Source organism: Lithobates pipiens, unplaced genomic scaffold (assembly GCF_037356315.1).
Source record: "Lithobates pipiens isolate NorthernLeopardFrog02 unplaced genomic scaffold, aLitPip1_a1.2 Scaffold_10, whole genome shotgun sequence".
Classification (NCBI taxonomy): Eukaryota; Metazoa; Chordata; class Amphibia; order Anura; family Ranidae; genus Lithobates; species Lithobates pipiens.
In genome coordinates, this window is record NW_027507686.1 from 124,797,294 (window position 1) to 124,806,367 (window position 9,074).

Genomic DNA, 9,074 nt, shown 5'->3' on the forward strand with positions numbered 1-9,074 from the left:
GTCCACCGATGGGGCGGACAGCGAACAGCCGAAATTCGCCGCGAAACGACCGCCGGGCGAACCGTTCGGCCATCCCTATTTGGGAGTGTGTTACTCACTTGCTGATATTTTGTCTCGGCAGCTGAAGTCCTCCATTCGGATCTCACAGAAAATGTTGCTGATCTTTTAAGGTTTTTGACAAACTCATTTATGTGTTTTCTCCCCAATTCCAGATCCTAAAAGTTTGGAAGGATCTAAAACTAAAGCCAGGTGACCTGTGGATTGTTAAGAGACATTTATAGATAAGGAAATGTTTGGAGACTCAATACAGCATCTATTTCATGTACAGTTTTGCAAAACTTGAAGGAAAAGTCACCTGGATCCACACCAGACACTGCAAAAAATGACTAAATGAAAGAAATCTCTGTGTTTGATTTGTTTCCCTCTTGCGATCACAGTCTAGGGTACTTTTTGATTCAATTATTTTAATTGTAAAGGATATATATATTTGAAAAGTAGTTTAGCCATGTTGAAGTCATATTTGTCTTTTGTACCTCTTCCATTTTATGTAGAATTGTCTGTGTTTACATATGCTGATAAGTCAGCATACCAACAATTAAGCTAGAAGGCCATTCTGGCCACAGGAGTGTACAACCAGTACTCTGTAAATATGTGTTTGTTTTTCACAATGAAAAGTAATTTTGTAATGAAAAAAACTGCTCAGCTATTATTTTCTCCACAATGGAGTTTTTGCCTCTTTAGCCAGGACTACCTCCACCTAAGCGTGTGGAGGTTCCAGGTTAAAGGTGATAGCAGGTATGGTTAGTGATCAAAATATTGATCAAAAGAGAGGAGACCACGCTGCCCTCACTGTGCACACGGCATTAATAATGTTTTAAGTACATGTTTTGCATTCTTTCGAGTCCTGATTAGAATTAGCCTGCCTATTTAACGCCCCTTGTTACCATAAACGTACAATTGTAATATTAATGTGATACCTACGTAATCATGTGTATAAAAACCTTCAAATGTGTCATAATAAAGGAGAACGGTTATTTGGAAAGATGCTGAGTGTATCTTTTGTGTCTGTTCCCTACTGCCGTAGTTATTATTATTTTGATACCACTAATCAATATGAGGATAGAAGTTGCCTATCTATAAAATATCCATTTCAGTTTTATACTTGAATAGATCCGCCTCTCATTTTTTGCGCAGCCTCAGTGCCGTTCGAATGACACTTAATACTATGTTCGTACTTGATCATTTTACAACAAACAAAATAATACATTGTACAAATTCTCGTAAAAAATAAATAAAAATAGGTTACACTATTTCTTAAACTTCAGATAGTTTTTTGCTGCATTCTACTTTGGCTGTTTTTCTTACCAAACAACAGTTACATTTAAAAGCCGGAAAAAAAGCGCGTTCGTAATGCCCCGTACACACGACCAGACTTTTCAACATCAAAAGTCTGACGGAATGATTCCGGCAGACTATTCGAACGTGTGTGGGCTGCAGTGGACTTTTGATTTGCAAAAGTCTGACAGACTTTAGAAATGGAACATGTTTCAAATCTTTCCGACAGAACTCTGCCGGACCCAGAAATCCGCTCGTGTGTGTGCTAGTCTGACGGACTAAAACCGACGCTAGGGCAGCAATTGGCTACTGGCTATGACCTTCCTTATTCTAGTCCAGTCATACGTCATCACGTTCGAATCCGTCGGACTTTGGTGTGATTGTGTGTGGCCAAGTCCGTTCATTCGGAAAGTCCGTCAGAACTCTGTCAGAACTCCGTCAGAACTCCGTCGAAAGTCTACCGGACTTAAGTCCTGTCGTGTGTACGTGGCATAAGAGTTTGGCATTGAGAAATGTAACTGTTGTTTGGTAAGAAAAACAGCCAAAGTAGAATGCAGCAAAAAACAATCTGAAGTTTAATTTTTTACGAGAATTTGTATAATGTATTATTTTGATTGTTGTAAAATGATCAAGTACAGACGTAACATTAAGTGTCATTCGAAAGGCACTGAGGCTGCGCAAAAAATGAGAAGCGGACCTATTCAAGTATAAAACGTAGTACGAAGAGTGACCAGTCATGCCCCCCTGAAGACGTTATTCTAACAAAACGTACGTCGAAGGCAGTGCAAGGTCACGCAGGGCATCCGGTTGTTCTGACTAACAACACGAGTGTGTGGAACGCACGCCATCTATAGCGGATAGCGTGGATAACGAGATTAATGCCAGCAGCGCCAGTGCCAGGAGAAAGGCACTTTTTCAAGTAAGGAGCCATTTGGCTGTACATTATTTTTAATTATTTTTATAAAACTGTATTACACTATGGAGGCTTTCCATCTGTTTTTTATATACTGTTCCTACCGTACTTGTCTGTGAGGAGGAAGGCTGAATCTCTCTACAGGTCAAGGGCATGTGAGCAGGCACAATCCTGCAGAAGCAAACATTGACTTACTTTTTCAGTAAAGTGGTCAATAGTATATGGTTCAGCTTACCAGATTTTATCACTTATTTGGTGTGGATGATCAAAGCTGTGGTGAAGGATCACGTACAAAGTTGAGACCACATTTTTCTACACAAGAGATTTAACATATATATATTTTTTGTGTGGACTATAACATCATGTTCATGGAAGAACTTTTTTTCATATAGTTCAAATTGAAGAACTTTCTTATTGTAGTTATTGCAGTAAATGCTGTCACCTCAGGTGTTATCACATGAATGTGTTTTTTTTTATTTTTGTTATGTTGTATTCATGATGATGAATGCACTTTAACTAGTTGCACATATGTTATGTATTATTAAGTAGCCAAATTATTGATTATCAATAAGAAGTTTATTGTTCACTTTGGTGTTTAATATTTCTTTTTGTTAATTAGTGCCCCCTACATGTTATTCAGTGGTGCTGAGGCGCCTGATTTGGCTAAAATGCTGGTCTGCGGACCAGGCATCTAAAAAAGCCTTGACAGATCTACCCTTTCTCGGTGAGCAGCTCTTTGGAGCCTCGTTGGATAACATTATTAAGAATTTCACAGGTGGGAAGAGTACCTTGCTCCCACAGGCCAGGAAGACTAAGGCAAGGGCCCTCATTTTCTGCTGAAAAGAGGCTTTTTCATCCATCCGGGACTTCGACTAAATGCTCCCAGTCCGACAAGACCTCTGAAGGACAAAAGCGTCCCTGGAACCGCAAGCCTAACAAGCCTGCAAACAAAAGTGCTACCTCATGAAGGTTGCCCCGCCCATCACACGGGGGGGGGGTCGCCTTCGGGAGTTTGCAGCCCGATGGGCCTCTCGGCTATCCAACCAATGGGTCTGCGAACAGATTTCCACTGGCTACAAGATAGCTCCTCTCTTGGCCACCAAACAGATTCTTCCCTCCAGCATACTCGTACTCCCGGCTCACCCGACTCTGTGATTTCAACTATGTTGAGAGCGCGGAAATCTTCTTCTCGGAAGATATACCATTGCACCTGGAAGGCCTACATTTCCATGTGTGAGGAGAAAGGGTGGCGTCCGCGCACCTATTCCGTTTCCAAGATCCTGTTGTTTTTACAGCGAGGAGTAGACCAGAAATTGGCTTTAAGCACCATTGAGACAAATATCTGCCTTGGCTGTTTTTTTCCAATGACCCCTGGCGTCTCACTCTCTAGTGAGCACTTTTATTCAAGGGGTCCGGCATGTAGTTCTTCCAGTGTGTCCACTGTTACCCCCGTGGGATCTCAACCTGGTGTTATCGGCACTTCAGAAACCGATGTTTGAGAACATCAGGGAAATTCCATTGTTGACTGTTTCTCAGAAGGTGGTCTTCCTAGTGGCTATTACTTCGGCCAGGAGAGTTTTGAAACTGGCGGCCTTGTCCTGCAAGTCACCCTATCTGGTTATCCATAAAGCTAAGGTGGAGTTGCATCCGCAACCTTCCTTTCTGTCGAAGGTGGTTTCAGCATTCCACATCAATGAAGACATTGTGTTACCATCTCTGTGTCCTAAACCGACACATCCTAAGGAGGTGGCCCTTCATTCCATGGACGTTGTCCGGGCTTTAAGGGTATATTTGTCTGCCACGGCTCCCTTTCAGAAGTCAGACTCTGTTAATTTCGGTAGCTGGTCCAAAGAAAGGTGTGGCGGTCTCGTCGGCCACCATTTCCAGGTGGATCAGACAGATTGTGGTACAGGCCTATGCCTTGAAAGGGCAGGTGCCCCCCTTTCCTGTCACGGCCCATTCCACCATCTATTGGAACCTCTTGGGCTTTCCGACATCAAGCGTCAGTCACTCAAGTGTGTAAGGCGGTGACTTGGTTGTCCGTTTTACACTTTTACCAAATTCTACAAAGTGGATGTAAGCGCATCGTCTGATGCTTGCTTTGGCCGCAAAGTTTTGCAGGTGGCCGTGTAATGTTGCAATTCTGCACTCTTTACTCTGTTTTTTTTTTAACCACTTAACAACCGCCCTATAGCCGAATGACGGCTACAGGGCGGTTTCTTAACTCTGGGAGGCCGTCATATGACGTCTTCCCAGAATTCCGCTCTCGCACGCCCCCTGGGGCGTGCACTCAAGAGCATCCGTTAATGCCGGGTCCACAGGACCCGGCGCATCACGGATCACGGTAAACGGCAGTTCAGCACGGCCGTTTACCACGTGATCGCTCCGTCAAATGACGGAGTGATCACTTGTAAACAAACCGGCATCATGTTATGACGCCGGTTCCTCCCTCCCCTCTCTGTACCGATCGGTACAGCGGAGGGAGAAGAGATCGGTGTCAGCAGTGCTGTGGGCTGCATCTGCAGTGCCCACGTCGCTGCTCACCGAAATTGAACCCCTCAATTCCCTGCCAATACTCTGCAATACCAGCCAATACTCTGCAATACCCCCCAATACTCTGCAATACCCCCCAATACTCTGCAATACCAGCCAATACTCTGCAATACCCCCCAAAACTCTGCAATACCCGCCAATACTCTGCAATACCCGCCAATACTCTGCAATACCTCCCAATAATCTGCAATGCCCACCAATACTCTGCAATACCCGCCAATACCCCGCAATACCCCCCAATACTCTGCAATACTCGCCAATACTCTGCAATACCAGCCAATACTCTGCAATACCAGCCAATACTCTGTAATACCCCCCAATAATCTGCAATGCCCGCCAACAATCTGCAATACCCGCCAATACCCCGCAATACCAACCAATACTCTGCAATACTCGCCAATACTCTGCAATACCCGCCAATACTCTGCAATACCCCCCAATAATCTGCAATGCCCGCCAATACTCTGAAATACCTGCCAATACTCTGCAATACCAACCAATACTCTGCAATACCCCCCAATACTCTGCAATACCCGCCAATACCCCCAATACACTGCAATACCCGCCAATACTCTGCAATACCCGCCAATACTCTACAATACCCTGGCAATACTCTGCCATAAATTGCCATACCCAGCCATACTCGGAGATACCCAGCCATACTTGGAGATACTCTGCACTACCCAGCCATAGACGTTGCCCCCCCCACCCTCCGGTGCTTCTATCGACTCGCCAATACGATCAAAGCCAGAATCTTTTTTATTTTTTTTATTTCAGGCTTCCCAGCCTAGAGGTGACATGCGGAGTCTTATTGACCCAATAGCTCACTGTAAAGAGGACCTGTCATGCCATATTCCTATTACAAGGGATGTTTACATTCCTTGTAATAGGAATAAAAGTGATCAAAAATTTATTTTTGGGGAAAAAAAGTCAAACTAAAATAAATAAAGTAAAATGAACAATATAAAAAAAAATGTTTACCGCGCCCCTGTCCCCATGTGCTCGCATGCAGAAGCAATAATTCTAGCCCTAGACCTTCTCTGTACCTCAAAACATGTAACCAGTAAAAAAAAATTAAAGCGTCGCCTATGGAGATTTTTAAGTAGCAACGTTTGGCGCCATTCCACGGGTGTGTGCAATTTTGAAGAGTGACATGTTAGGTATCTATTTACTCAGCATAACTTCATCTTTCACATTATGCAAAAATTAGGCTAACTTTACTGTTTTTTTTGTTTTTTTTTAAGCACAAAACATGTTTTTTACCCAAAAAAACACATTCGAAAAATTGTTGCGCAAATACCGTGAGTGATAAAAAGTTGCAACGACCACCATTGTATTCTCCAGGGTCTTTGCTAAAAAAACGTATATAATGTTTTGGCGTTCTATGTAATGTTCTAGCAAATAAATGATGATTTTTACATGTAGTAGAAAAATGTCAGAATTTTCCTGGGTGCTCCAGAACGCCTGATGGCGCTCCCTGCATGTTGGGCCTCTGTATGTGGCCACGCTGTGTAAAAGTCTCATGTGGTATCGCCATGCTTGGGAGTAATAGCAGAATGTGTTTTGGGGTGTAATTTGTGGTATGCATATGCTGTGTGTGAGAAATAAACTGATAATATGACAATTTTGTGAAAAAAAAAGGAAAAAAACTCTTGATTTTGCAAAGAATTGTGGGAGAAAATGACAACTTGAAAAACCTCATCATGCCTCTTACTAAATACCTTGGAATGTCTTCTTTCCAAAAAGGGGTCATTTGGGGGGTATTTGTACTTTTATGGCATGTTAGGGTCTCAAGAAATGAAATAGGCCGTCAGTACTTCAGGTGTGATCAATTTTAAGATATTGGCACCATAGCTTGTGGACTCTATAACTTTCACAAAGACCAAATAATATCCACCAATTTGTACTTATTTTTACCAAAGATATGTAGTGGTATAAATGTTGGCCAAAATGTATGCAGAAAAATTACTAATCTGCTAAATTTTATAACAGAAACGAAGAAACATTCATTTTTTTACAGAATTTTCTGTCTTTTTTTTTCTTTTATAGCACAAAAAATAAAAAACCCAGCGGTGATTAAATACCACCAAAAGAAAGCTCTATTTGTGTGAAAAAAAGGACAAAAATTTCATATGGGTACAGTGTTGTATGACTGAGTAATTGTCATTCAAAATGTGAGAGCACCGAAAGCTGAAAATTGGTCTGGTTATTAAGGGTGTTTAAGTGCCCAGTGGTCAAGTGGTTAATACAGTTACTTTGAGTATAATACACTGTTGCATTGTTGACTGCAAGTTCTGATGTGGCTAGATAAGGTGGTGACTCCCCTGTTAGGGGGCACTTCTGGTTGTGCGTGAAGTTTTTATACTGTTTTCACCCCTCGTTATGACACTGCTTGGGGACGTCCCTATGGTCAAGATTAATGGAGCTGTGTCAGTCAGTGAACGAAAGAGAAAATAGGATTTTTGTACTCACTGTAAAATCCTTTTCTCTGAAGTTCACTTACTGACACAGCACCCTCCCCTCCTATTGGTTTACATTATACTGCTTGTTGACGTACTGAGCTGCAGGAAGCAGGCTGAGGGGTTATTACTGGAGGGACCGCCCCCTGGGAGGAACAGTAAAGTTCTGTTTTTTCACATGTATAACATGTTCTGCCTAGTCCTGAAGGTGGCGTAACAACCCTATGGTCAAGATTAATGGAGCTGTGTCAGTCAGTGAACTTCAGAGAAAAGTATTTTTTTACGCTAAATACAAAAATCCTATTTTCCAGTTTGTAGCTCTACCTTTTCAGGCTAGCTTCGGCACCTTGAGTGTGTATAGAGATCCTGGCCCCTCCTTTAGCCAGGTTAAGGTCTCGAAGTATAACGATACTAGCATATTTAGACAATCTATTCTTGATAGGTCAATCGGTAGCCCATTTAAACCAAATGTCTGATTACCACAGTCAGCTACCTGAAATACTTTGGTTGGCTCCTCAACCTAGTAAGATCCTCCTTAAAATTATTAAAACCATCAAGGAGATTGCAGTACTTAGGGCTGATCATAGATACAGTCCACTAAAGGGTATTTTTACCCCAGCAAAGAATCGGTTCCTTAAAGGAACTGATTCGGTGGATCAAAACGAAGAAGAATCCTTCTATTTCTCTTTGCATGTGTTCATTAGGAAAGATGGTGGCTTCTTCAAGGCCGTTTCTTATGCGCAGTATCCTGTCAACTTGGAACAAGAAGATCCAAACTCTGGACTTCCCGTTGTGTTTATCCGCCAAAGTGCGTCAGAGCCTCAATTGATGGTCGATATCCAAAAATCTTCTAAAAGGAAGATCCTTTCTACCAGTTACCTAGAAAGGGGTAACAGATGCCAGCCTTTTGGGGAGCAGTCCTGGAAGACACATCTGTCCAAGGGAAATGGTCCAGATCAGAAATGACCTTGCCCATCAATATTCTAGAGATTCGGGCAGTACGCCTTGCCCTGGAGGGCCTGGACACTCAGACTATTGTCCTGTCAGGATCCAGCCTACGTCCACATCACCCTGAAACCGCCCAAACCCATCTGATCTCGGAGGCTAAGCAGGGTGGGGCCTGGTTAGTACCTGGATGGGAGACCGCCTGGGAATAACAGAGGCGTAGGCTCAATCTGACAATGCCCCAGATGTGGCTCATCTCAATCACCAAAGGAGCATGAGAAGTCATGCGGCTCAAAAAGGTGAATTTTTTTCTGTCTTGGCAGAAAGCAACATTCCTTGCCTATCAGCAATTTCATTCCAGAAATAGAGAATTGGCAGGCGGACTACTTGAGTACTATTTTTTCTGGGAGAATGGTTCCTTCTCCCTGGCGTCATTCTGTCAATATGCCAAGGAGAGTGCCGGACGTGGGTCTATTGGCGTCTGGGTTCAACAACAAGATCGACATCTTTGTGTTAAGGACAAGGGATCTGATGGCATGCAAAACAGATGCCTTGTTCTTTCCATAAGATCAGTTTTTCACTGATCTATGCTTTCCCTCCTGTTCTGCTTCTGCGCCTTCTTCACAGAAGCAAGCAAGAAGGGAAGGAGGTGATTCTTGTGGCCCAGAAGTTCTTGGTTTGTCAAGATCATAAAGATGGTGGTAGGCGACCCTTGGTCCCTCCCACTGTGGCCAGACCTTCTTTCGCAAGGTCCGGTATTCCATCCTTCCTTACAAATGTTACATTTAACGGTTTGGCTATTGAGACCCACATTCTAAAATATGACTGTGGGCTGTCAGCTTCAGTAGTTTCTACTTTGGTTATGCTAG

The 9,074-nt window shown here is 43.0% G+C and overlaps 1 pseudogene; it reads left to right on the plus strand.

The window, feature by feature from the left end:
- The first annotated feature begins 8,313 nt into the window (after nucleotides 1-8,313).
- LOC143942712 (5S ribosomal RNA) lies at nucleotides 8,314-8,431 on the plus strand (annotated as a pseudogene).
- The last annotated feature ends 643 nt before the right edge of the window (nucleotides 8,432-9,074 follow it).